This window comes from Varroa destructor, unplaced genomic scaffold, assembly GCF_002443255.2.
Source record: "Varroa destructor unplaced genomic scaffold, Vdes_3.0 BEIS01000001.1, whole genome shotgun sequence".
Lineage (NCBI taxonomy): Eukaryota > Metazoa > Arthropoda > Arachnida > Mesostigmata > Varroidae > Varroa > Varroa destructor.
The window spans coordinates 6,569,612-6,580,701 of NW_019211454.1; the positions used below are offsets into that span (position 1 = coordinate 6,569,612).

General features: G+C 41.5%; 1 protein-coding gene and 1 long non-coding RNA gene across 2 annotated transcripts in view; both read left to right on the plus strand.

The window, feature by feature from the left end:
* LOC111242808 (uncharacterized) overlaps positions 1 to 11,090 on the plus strand; it is a 403,678-nt gene that overhangs the window by 77,070 nt on the left and 315,518 nt on the right. The gene's annotated exons all lie outside the window — the stretch shown is intronic.
* On the plus strand, positions 1,642 to 9,756 carry LOC147758182 (uncharacterized). The gene is made up of 3 exons (XR_015318709.1): positions 1,642 to 4,990; positions 6,611 to 6,752; positions 7,443 to 9,756. It is a non-coding gene; the product is annotated as an uncharacterized LOC147758182 (long non-coding RNA).

Below are 11,090 nucleotides of genomic sequence, written 5' to 3' on the forward strand. Positions count from 1 at the left end.
TGTCACAACCTTGATGTCTTCCGCGGCTATTTTGAGGAATATCCTCATCGTCCCCTAGAATCACTATTGTCTTGGCGGCTGTCTGGGGAAGAGAGGCGTAATAACTTTCTCGATTATATTTATCGGCAGCCTCAGGGCTGCCTTCTTCAGCTTATTCATAATAAGTTCAAGTCAAACTTGTTTCTTTGCACTTCTTCGATCCGTTCTTTTTATTTCACCACTCTGTTTCATCCGGTTGGGTCTTTTGAGAGCAGAGCACAGGTCTTCATTTTCTCGTCTCTTCTGTCTCCTGTTGATTTGGTTTGTTCTTCCAGGTGGGTTTTATTCTTCTAGTGCATCTTCGTCGAAGTCTGATGCATTTGCAGTTGGCTTCGGCAATCCCGGCATTCCATCAGCAAATGGTTGTCAACATTTTGTCTGGAGCCATCTTGGTTCCGTCTTGCTACAAGTGTTTACAAGTGCCACATACTTTGTCAATGTCATTTTAGAGCTGGGTTCGGTCGAGTTACCCCATCTGTCACCTCTTTTTACATAAAAGAAAGCAGTGTACGCTCGCTTGGGGATGCACATTCGCTAGATCAAGTATTAGTGATCACCTCTCCCCAGTTCCTCCTCAGCCATTCGCTATTCCGTAATTGGGTTACAGACATTCTGATCCGTGATTGTAAGATCAACGAACGATTCTTGTTCCTTCCAAGTACAAATGGGAACCCCGCTGTGATTTGGCACAACCACCCTGCAAGCCATTCTTGCACGTAATGTCCTCTAATAAGCATATCCAATTTCCCCATCTTGTAGCCTACTGGGTTGAAATTTCCTGTAGCTCGAGAGGTTGTTCCGCTCTCTAGCAAGTGGTCGAAGTCTTCTATTTCTCGATAGGGTAAATGCTAGCAACTGTCTACCACCGCCACGTTTATATATACTTGTGTTAATCTATTTATAATCTCAGAGCCTCTGATTGCCGAATGGTCATTGTACTCTATCCGCCGCATCGCCGTGTATCCCTCACGTAAAAATAAACGATCCGTGATGAATCATAGCGCATCAATAGTAAGCATTTCTTCTTATCATTTACGTGCCTTCTTTGCCGCTTTTGCCGTTAAGCTTGCTACTACTGCCTATTCTTAACGCTATGAACCGCCAAATTCATCTACTCTTCAGGATAGGGCTTTTCGACCGTAGCCATTTGTGACAGAAGAAACTCTGGGCAACTGACTGAGGTAAAGAAGATAATAAGGTACTTCACAATTTTAAACCTAGATCACTCGATAGACAAGCTAGACTAGAAGCTCGATAAACAAGAACGTTTTCATTACGTCATCTCAATATAGATGCAACGCCACTTAGTGTAAGGCAAACTAATCCTTAACAATTATTAGTTAAAATAATAACAATCTTCATTGTAGGCGAATGCACGGCCACAGCGATCTACATGTGCCCTTTGGAATTGGAACAAGCCAACGCTGTTGCAAGGTCATGGGCAATGCATTTTATTTATTAATAAACTTTGATCATCTAGCATCAACTGCATAGACCTTTAACATGATTACTCTTGCTGAGATATTGCAATCCAGTAGCGGTAACAAATCGTTCATTTTGTTTATGGTAAAAGCAAGCGGACCTGGATCTGTTCACAATGACTGATAGTGACGTTCATATAACTACGTTTTATGGACAGCTGTCAAATCACATTCATCTCGGATCTAAACTTCTTCAGAATATTTTCAACTTCCATTTTGGCAGCCCTGATCACCACAGCTTTCTTTTTTCCTGACTCATTGCAACGCGCTTTTTCAGTTTTCACTGTCAAACGTCAATTGGGGTCGCTGAATTTTTACTGATTTCAAGAACGCATCGATTCACTTTATTTTTTGTGAAACGATTTGCCTCCGGCGTCGCTTCCGTATCGGACCGGTAACAAAACGGGTACAGGCCGAATTTAGTTCTGATTTCGTTACATTCGCAGATCTGCGCAGACTGCTTAAACCTTCCGTTATTGCCTAAAGCAGATTATATGACTCTCTCTTGTAATGGTAGTAGAAAGTATCTCAAGTTTTTTTTCCAAAAATCAGTATGATCGCATACATCTGTATGTGAGAATAGGACTATGCCACATGCGAAAAAGGCCTTTGTGTTAGTTTCAGCTGCCTGCCACTCCAAGCGTCCACAGTTAAGCCACTGGCAGAGCTCTTTTCGGTCAGGTTAGTTACATCGTTTAGCTATGGCAAACTGGCTCTTCCCGGCGAATCGCTAGTTTACCCTTAACCAATGTAATTTCATTTTATCTGCTGAAAGACAACAACGACAGGTGACGCGCGACGTAGCGCCAGCTTGACTGTGCTATAGTATCCTAGGCTTTCTTGCTCTTATTCCTTCTGACGGACGCCTACTAATAATACTAAAGGTTTTCTCTCATTTTCGTCTCATCTCTATGGGTTAAGCTTTTGACTTACGTGGCCTGCACAAAAACAAGCGCTGGCTCTAGCAGGGGTGCGGGGTAATTTTCGTTTTTACAGACCTAGATTAGAGGCACGTAGGGAGCGCGGGTCAGATCTCAAACTCACCAATGCTATGGATGGGGTTTATTCACCCGTCTGATGTGGACTTATTCGTATACCCGGGCAACTAAGTTTGAGTACATGAAACCTAGAGTAATCCAGCCATGCTTAGTTGTGTTAACAGTGCAGACAGGAAGACAGGCCATGGCAGGGCCTACGAAGATGACAGTTATACCTTTAGGCCTTTAATCTTTGTCTATGTGCCTACAGCCTCTTTCAATAAATGCGCTGTCGTATTCTTATAAGACTGCCATTAATGTCCCTTATATAACAATACATACGTCATCTCACTTTGTCTCTTCTTGTTGTTCATAACCTTTCGGTTTTCTTGTAGAGACGAAATGCTGCTTTTCGCTATGGCAGCTCCGTCCATGGTGATGGCCGCAGGGCCACTGACGTTTGCCCCTGTAACTGCCGAACCGGCCATTATTGATAAAAGTGTAGCATGCACCTCAGATATGCAGGCTACTTAGCCTTCTCTAGTAACGATGGCCAAAATCAACAACTTCACCATGAAAAATGAAGCTAGTTGTCTGTTCCTCATGATTAAGAATGTCTGAGTAAATTTGCACGGATTGCTGGGTCCAGTACACGAAATCGAGTGAATTTTCCATACCTAATTTAGGCTTGCTTGGGCAGGCTTCGCAAGTGAACAGCAGAACACGTGCCTATATTAACTGGAGAACAAAATGTGACTGCTGCTTCTCCGCGGTGCCTACTTTTCTAACAATGATCTTATTAGATAGTACTGGGTACTGGCGCCTTTTACATAAAAGCGGTGGCTCAAGTACGCAGTGCAAGATTAGGGTATTACCCTCGTAAGGTTTAAAGTAACAAGAAGTTCAAAAAAAAAGAAACGATATAAATTAATGCTCATTTGAAAAATGGTCTCCTCCTATACATACTGTCTACTAGAGACCATATTTGATTGTTTTGTATCTTTAATGTTTTTGATTGACCAATGTAGTATCCATCATTGACAATATGGAAGCTTTTTTTTTCCTTTAAATTTATATAAGACAATAACATAGGCAATTGCTTTCGATGAAAAGTGAGTAAAGTTTATTCTTTCAGTCTGAGGGATAAAATAACCCAGCGAGTGAGTGGCTGCGAACAGAAGCAGACAGAAATACGGTTGGGCGTGAGAAAGTCGCAAGCCGTGAATGAAAGATCTGCGCCAAGATTGACGATCTTGAAGTACATATCCAGACTAACGCGACAGTTACTTCTAGAGTTTTGTATCTGGGGCGCCGTTTAGTTGACTCCATCGTGTTAGCTATCGACGTCATCTGCTGCGCCGGCTCACAATCTGGGTGGTGACATTTTTCTGGTTTCTTCTTGTCGACTCTACTCTCCGGCAAAAAAATTGTTTTTTTTTTTTGCTAGCCAGTCTAGGGGGCTGATACTGATATGCATGTTTCCAATCTGGTCCCTATTTTGACTTGTAGAAACAATACCGAGAGGACAAAATATTGTCAATTTAGTTACATATATCACAGCGTGTTGTCGACTGCGTTCACCGAAGGTACCGCCTCCCTCATTTGTCCACTTGGCCTTATACCACTGTGTAGAATTTATGCAAAGTAGAGTGTATCGTCTGTCATCTTTGGTTCGCTTCGACTCCTTTTGGCCAATGCAGCCGTGTCGCTGGCGTAGCCGCAGTTACACCAGTGCCGATCCGTTCGTAGTTCAAACTGGCAATACAGCGACAGCAAGCACCTTACAATGAAGGTCTGACTAGGCTTGAAAGATTCATTCTTCAGCAGATTCAACAAACGGCCATTCGTTTTATACTTATGATTTCCAAAAATCCAGACCAAGCCTTTGTTATTGGTCCATCATGTTGGCGAGGGTAAAAAACGAAGATAACTACGTTACCCCTTCCCATTCCGTGCCACGTTCGGGGACTCGTCGAGTCACATAGATAAATTCACGCACATAAGATTAGAGCTGCAGTAACAAACTAACAAAACGTATAAACAGTGGGCTGGTGTTACATTAAGCAATTGATATAGAGACAGTATTGGCACTGGTATTAATAGAAGACAATAAACTACGATGAAAATTTATGTCCCACAAGCAGGTCGTACTATTCCGTCTCCCACTTCAACTATTTCTCGCGCGCGTGAGTAGAACCGCTTGGCTCAGTCGTCACATTACGACCCGTTTCACTTTCTTAGTTTCGTGTTTTCTCGCCCATTCCTTCGGTCTGCTCTGACATACATGTCGCTTGCATCGTTCCCTCACTGAACGCAGGACACCCAAATTTGGCTACTTTGGGCCTAGTAGACGCGTAAGCTACGTTCACCGTCGCGCAAAGGATGCCGTTTCGTACAATTCGTCGATTTGTAGTTAGCCATTATTGCTGTTATTGAGTCCTTGGCCAACTGAATACTTTCGTGGTCAGGACTTCCTCATCGACTGACGTCGTGGTAAGTAAATATTTTCTAGTCCTGCTTCGTCTTTCAATGAGTATCGTACCGATATCATCGATTTGCTTGGGGCTTTCGTTCGCATGCACGATTTAGTCGACTAGGATGCTCTCACAGCTTAGTGATACGGGATCAGAGAACAACTCCATTCACCATATTAACAAGCTGTCGCCAAAAAATTATGTGGAACATAGTGTCGTCGTGTTAGGAAAAGAATAAAATATCTTCATGCATCTTTTTTTTTTTAATTTTCGAGAATCTGTCAATGTGCTGCACCAGTTTTATGTAACCAGTCAAGCTGCCTAGTAGTCTCTAATCGAAACTAAAGCTATTGGGTTCTATAACACTGTTGTGCGTTGTATGAAGTAATGTCCTAATGTTTACATCGACGTATCGAACCAAGACATGGCCAAGCATTACCTTTGCATTTATAACGGAAGGCCGCAAATGATGCAGCACTAAAGCATACACTCTGTTACAACGTATATATGATGAAGAAACGCAATGGCAGCTATTTGCACAGCAAAACTTGCTACTAGAACTACATATACTACAAAACAGGACCCTTTTTCGTTAATTACGATACTTGGAAGAAACCATTAAATTTTCTTAATTAAAAAAATAAATAATTAATTAAAAGTACAAAATTGATCTCTCGCGCAGCTTCAACAAATCCCAGACTGCAGTAGCAAGCTGGCAAAAGTTGTCGGTAAATCAAATAAGTTCCCAAATGCTACATTGTATAATCATAGCGGTGTGGGAAGTCGTGGTGAGTCAACCGAGAGAAAATAAGTTAGGAGCTTCGGAAACAGCTGTTTGTCGTCGATCGTTCCAGACAAACAAATTTATTTTATGACCTAACCGGTTTGGAGGGGACAAACGGTGAGGACGATTATTTATGCCCTGTAATCCCTTAGTCCTAAACAAACATTTTATGGCTTCCAGTCTTTTGGCACACCGCCAACGACCGAGCCAAAAAAAAATCGACGAAATTTACCATATTGGAAGAAAATGTCATAGATAAAGCGACATATGCAGATTAGGCTAGATAGATATTTCTAGGACATGAGCTTACAACAACTAATATTGCGGGCGATACTCGTATTGATAGAAAGTCTTTGGAAGGTAGCAACAATAACAACAGCAGTGGCTGGACAGGTCGCAGGAATCAGATTAGATATTGATTCATACCTAGCCATAAGACGTGTACGTCTAGACGTACGAAGGTCGAGTGACGAAACGACTGAGCGCTAAATATACACAGAAGATCAGTAACACAGTTTTTGTTAGAAAGTATATATTTATCAATTCTATCTCAATGTACGTAAAAATATAACGAACGGACAATGTGAAACTTCGTACGCGAATCCAATATCCAATAACACTGCTCTTGTTACGTGGAGATAAATGCGGGGCTATATAATACCGGGTTTGTATATATCGCTCGCCCTTTCTTTTCTAGCGACAAAAAGTAATTTTTTAATTTCAATCCCGAAGTTTTTATGTACAACACGTATGTTAAATTCACAGAAAATTGCCTGCAAGGCACAACTTAGTTTTTTCTAAAAACGGGTGTATGTATGTATGGGCCAATACGAAACTAAGACATCTAATTTTCAGATTTGTTTTGCCACATGTCGTTCCTGTCAACAACGATCTCAGATGTTCTTATCTCGAGGTTTGAAAAGTAATTTGGTGACTTCATCGTTATAAGGCAGCGTCCGGACAGAACAGGATTATCGACATATATATCACGTTGCGGGTGATTATAGTCACGGCTAAAATTTACATTAACAAATTATCTATATTCAAGCCATAGCAGTTTTAGAAAACGGTACGTACATTGTTACCGTTCCTTGTTACTCGTCCAACAAAATGCAACTCGCTGATACTTAAGCCATCCAAAACCCAGCACCACACGTGCACGCACGATAAATGAATTATAACCTTTAGTTGTTTAACATGCAAGTAAAAGTACATACAATGCTCCTACTTTCTAGCCCCCTCTAGGACGAAAAAATATTTTTTCATTAGGATCATTGAATAGCCCACAAAGCACCACTCCTGGCTCATATACTCCACCTTATTAGGCCATATGCTCCAACGATATAAGCGTTCTCGATGTGAGCCCATTTAGCCCATGCAATAGAAAAGTTCTTTACGAATATAGTAATGTAATTGTTTTCTTTCCCGCGGCACCGATTAACTTCAACGACAGCTCGAAGGAAATTGAGCTTTACCATAAATATATACGCAATAAGAAAAAGAACTTTGGAAGATACTCGTTTCGGGTGCACATAATCCTTAGGTAAAATGCGCTACGAGCGGATCCGTGAACGAACGACGTCGTGGGACGCCTTCATCGTTGTTGTTCTTCCGCTTGTTAGCACGCGATAGAATACCGTTTATTCGGTTGGTAAATCGTCAATGTCTCTATACAAATTCTTTGCAGGACAAAAAGGCACTATGCAGTGAACGTTGGTATAACGGAGTTGCATCTGATAGCCTCATATGGGAACGGAAACTTTCGGATGGCTGATTATCATCATTATTATATCTTTTTGGGACAGCTGCTTTAATTATGTAAAAATATGAACCGCTTAAATTTATATAATTGATCTTTAGGAATAACAGCATCCCTCTCACTTTACCTCCCACTAAACCCTTAAAGTATCGCAATATGTTTCAGCACTGAGCCAAACAGCATCAGCGACAAGTATCAACTCTAAGTTCATTCCACAATAAAGAAACTAGCCAAACTTTATTAAATATAACACGCTATAATAGCAGATAATGCTTAGCAATACTAGTAGCAATCGTAGCATGCCAATATGTAAGGTGAAATTTTTGGCATTATATTAAACGCATCGTTGAAGTTCGTTATTATTTTTAATTATAATCTCTGTGTCCTTCTTTTTCATTCCTGATCGTTCAACACGACGTGCGAACCATTCTATGACGTATCATATGATAAGCTTCGACTAGTCAAAAATTCGCGCAAAAAAAGAAACCTAGTATCGAACACCGTGCAGTAAATCCGTATGCCTGCTTTATTATACCGTCGTCCACATTTTTTCCCAGGTCTTCTCACTCTGCTACATTCGCTGACCTCTGTTAGTTACCATTGGATCGAACACGGCAACACGGCGCGCTACCGAACCATTTATCACTTCTTGTGCCGTGAAAAAACCCATAGGCGCTTTTGGGTTCAAGGAAAGAGCGTAGAACACAAAAACCGCGTTTGAAGGCTACGAGCAGGGCAGAGCTAGTAAACCGGGGCAGATTCGGGGGTGCATATTCAACGCGTCTAGTTCACTCTGAGGGTGACAAATGGCGTTGTTTAACGAGACGCGGAAGGTGCCAAGAATAATTTTTGAGAAAAGGATTGTTTTCAAGAATATTTCCGTCGCCGAAGAAAGACGCACGTGAGAAAGGTGATCGCCTTAATAGTACGATAAATAACAGAAAAAAAAAAAAAAAAGATAACATTACGGAACGCAGGATATGAGCACGACCCCAATTTTTCGATCAAGAATGAAGGGAGTGGTACTGTCCGATGTTGACAAACACGAAAGTTACCTGCTTCACTATTATTATTATTGCTGTTAAGCTTACTGACTGCATGGGGTTGCCATCGTTTCTACTAAAATCAATAGTATCGACCCTGAAACTGCTAAGCGTAAAATTAGTTCGCTCGGTATTGAGTCGCATATCCGATAAACAATCTAATGGTCTTCCTGTTTCGTCAAATCAATTTACAGCGGTTTGTTCAAGTTTCTCTCGATTGCAATGGTGGTCATATCGGTAATAATGGTAGCTATATATATAAAATTCTTAGTCTTCGTTTACCCTAGACGTCCTACTAAGCTCTTTATTCTGATAACGTCAGCCTTCTCAAATCTACCTCGCAGAAACCACGAAGCGGCAGCGTAAATAGAATAAGTTTCAGTTCTCAGGACAGAAAGGGTTTTGACTGGAGTACGTGATGAAAGTGAAATGTTAAGACATAAAATAGGAAAAAACACGGGTCGACAATAACTAAAAGGGGTGGTGCCAGAGAAGATTCTCCATGTCAACGGCAAGGACCTGCACGAAACTGTCAAAATTGCTATTCTGGACGCTCGAATATTGACATAGAAAAAAAAGGACCTGAAAATTGCCGCATTAGTCTGCCGAATCCTCTGTTTATTGCTTGCCATCGACATTGGTTTCCGTCGCCTTGTCTTAAAGGGCCTAGGAATATCGAACACTTTGCACGAAGAAGCGAGTACGTGTTTTGAATAACATTTTGTAAATGACAGAAATGTACCGGCTTTCCGACACTGAGGCGGAAAAGTACGCCTCGTGCATTTTTATAATGCTGCATTCCTAGAAATGGAGCACGCAAATCGTACCATGTCCGGGCTACCTCGATCGGTGAAAATCGAATTGAATGAAACGGGAAAACTATCAGCACTAATTTAGACCCGCTTGGTCTGTGCTCCGCGTGCTGCAAGTTCCGGAGGATACATCATGGCAGCCGTTCACGAAACTTTATGACCGTTCCAAATAATGTACACATATATATATATATATATGCATCTCTTCGTCGCATCTGATGACCTGTCTACGGCATTATTCCACGTGTAGCCATGCGAATAGGGTACTGCATAGGCGTTTCGCGATTTTTGAGTGATTTAATATAGATTATTTTGTATTGTTTCAACGGTACTACAATACTACATGGTCGCTAGAGCTTTACAACCTAGCTTTTGGACAGTGGCAGCTTTCGCTAATTATTTATTTATTTTTTTTTTTATCCAGATGTCATTTTGTTGTATCGATTGTGTCAATCGTATGATAACGGTATAATAACTAAAAACAAATAATATTGCCTGTCGTCATCTTGGTTTTTCTAGAAGGGACCTTTATAGTTCTTGCATCGATGACTTCGATGGCTTGTTTCGTTACCACCTTAGACTTTGGCAGCGTATTTTTGCCACCTCGCAACTGTGTTTTTTTTTACGTAGATAGTAAAGCCCAGAATTGCCTGCCGATCTTTCGTCCAAGCCCGTACCAGTTCCAATTGCTAAGTCCTTTTGGCAGCTTACGTAAGCCTATCAATAAAGCCGTTAATTTCATTCGAACGCTCATCTTACGCAGGTACAAATACTTTCCAGCTATACTTACACAGATACACACAAAATATAGCATGCCGGTGATAGGCTAAAATAGGACTGCCATGATTAGGATACTATACGTTGTCGACAGTCTGCGTTACGGTTGGTGCTATACCATCGCTTCGAGCTGAATGGAAGGAATCGGCCAAGTAAGATATCTATCATTATTGTTGTTGTTGTTGTTGTTATTCACAAGGATGGTCGACACTTAATGTTGTTGTGCCATTGTAACCGAATGTTGCATTTCGATGCGCTGTGCCGACAAGGTAAAGTTAATGGAATGTTTAAATAGGTGGATACGAGTAAATTACCTGTCTGCCAACACTGCGAATCGGCGGATGACTGCAGCGACGGGCCAATGCTATTATACACTCATACTGCTTTTTTTCAGCGGCAGCATCGTCACCGTCCTACGCCCGAAATCTATTTTGCTATAATGAGCGGACGAGTTCGAGGCCTTCCTCCTTCCCTCGGCCCTTTCAGCTATCCTTAGTGCACACGAAGGGTGCACGTTACTTTGGAGGCCTCGTGAAGCAGCAGGTGTCGCCTGCCGCCTGGTAATAAGCGTATTTAAGAACTGCTCGTAGGAATCATGATGACGTTGTTGAACAGTAAGAAAATTTGACATATATACAAATATGATTTACACAATAGTCTTCGCTAGGTTCATTAGTGTATTTGCTGACATTTGCTGACATATACATCTACACGCGTATCTCTATCAACCACACACGCCGATGGTAGCAGAACAGTGAGCGTTGACAGTACATAAGCAGCATGTAGACAACATGCAGCTTTAGTCCGTTTTTGAGCAAGATGTCTTCCCGAAAGATCCTAAAAATATCCATTTTACATGTTCTACAGTTTAGCCGTTCTATCTAGCCGATGATGAGTGCCGCATTTAGAGTAAGCTTAAGACAATAGGCCACGTATGAGTATAT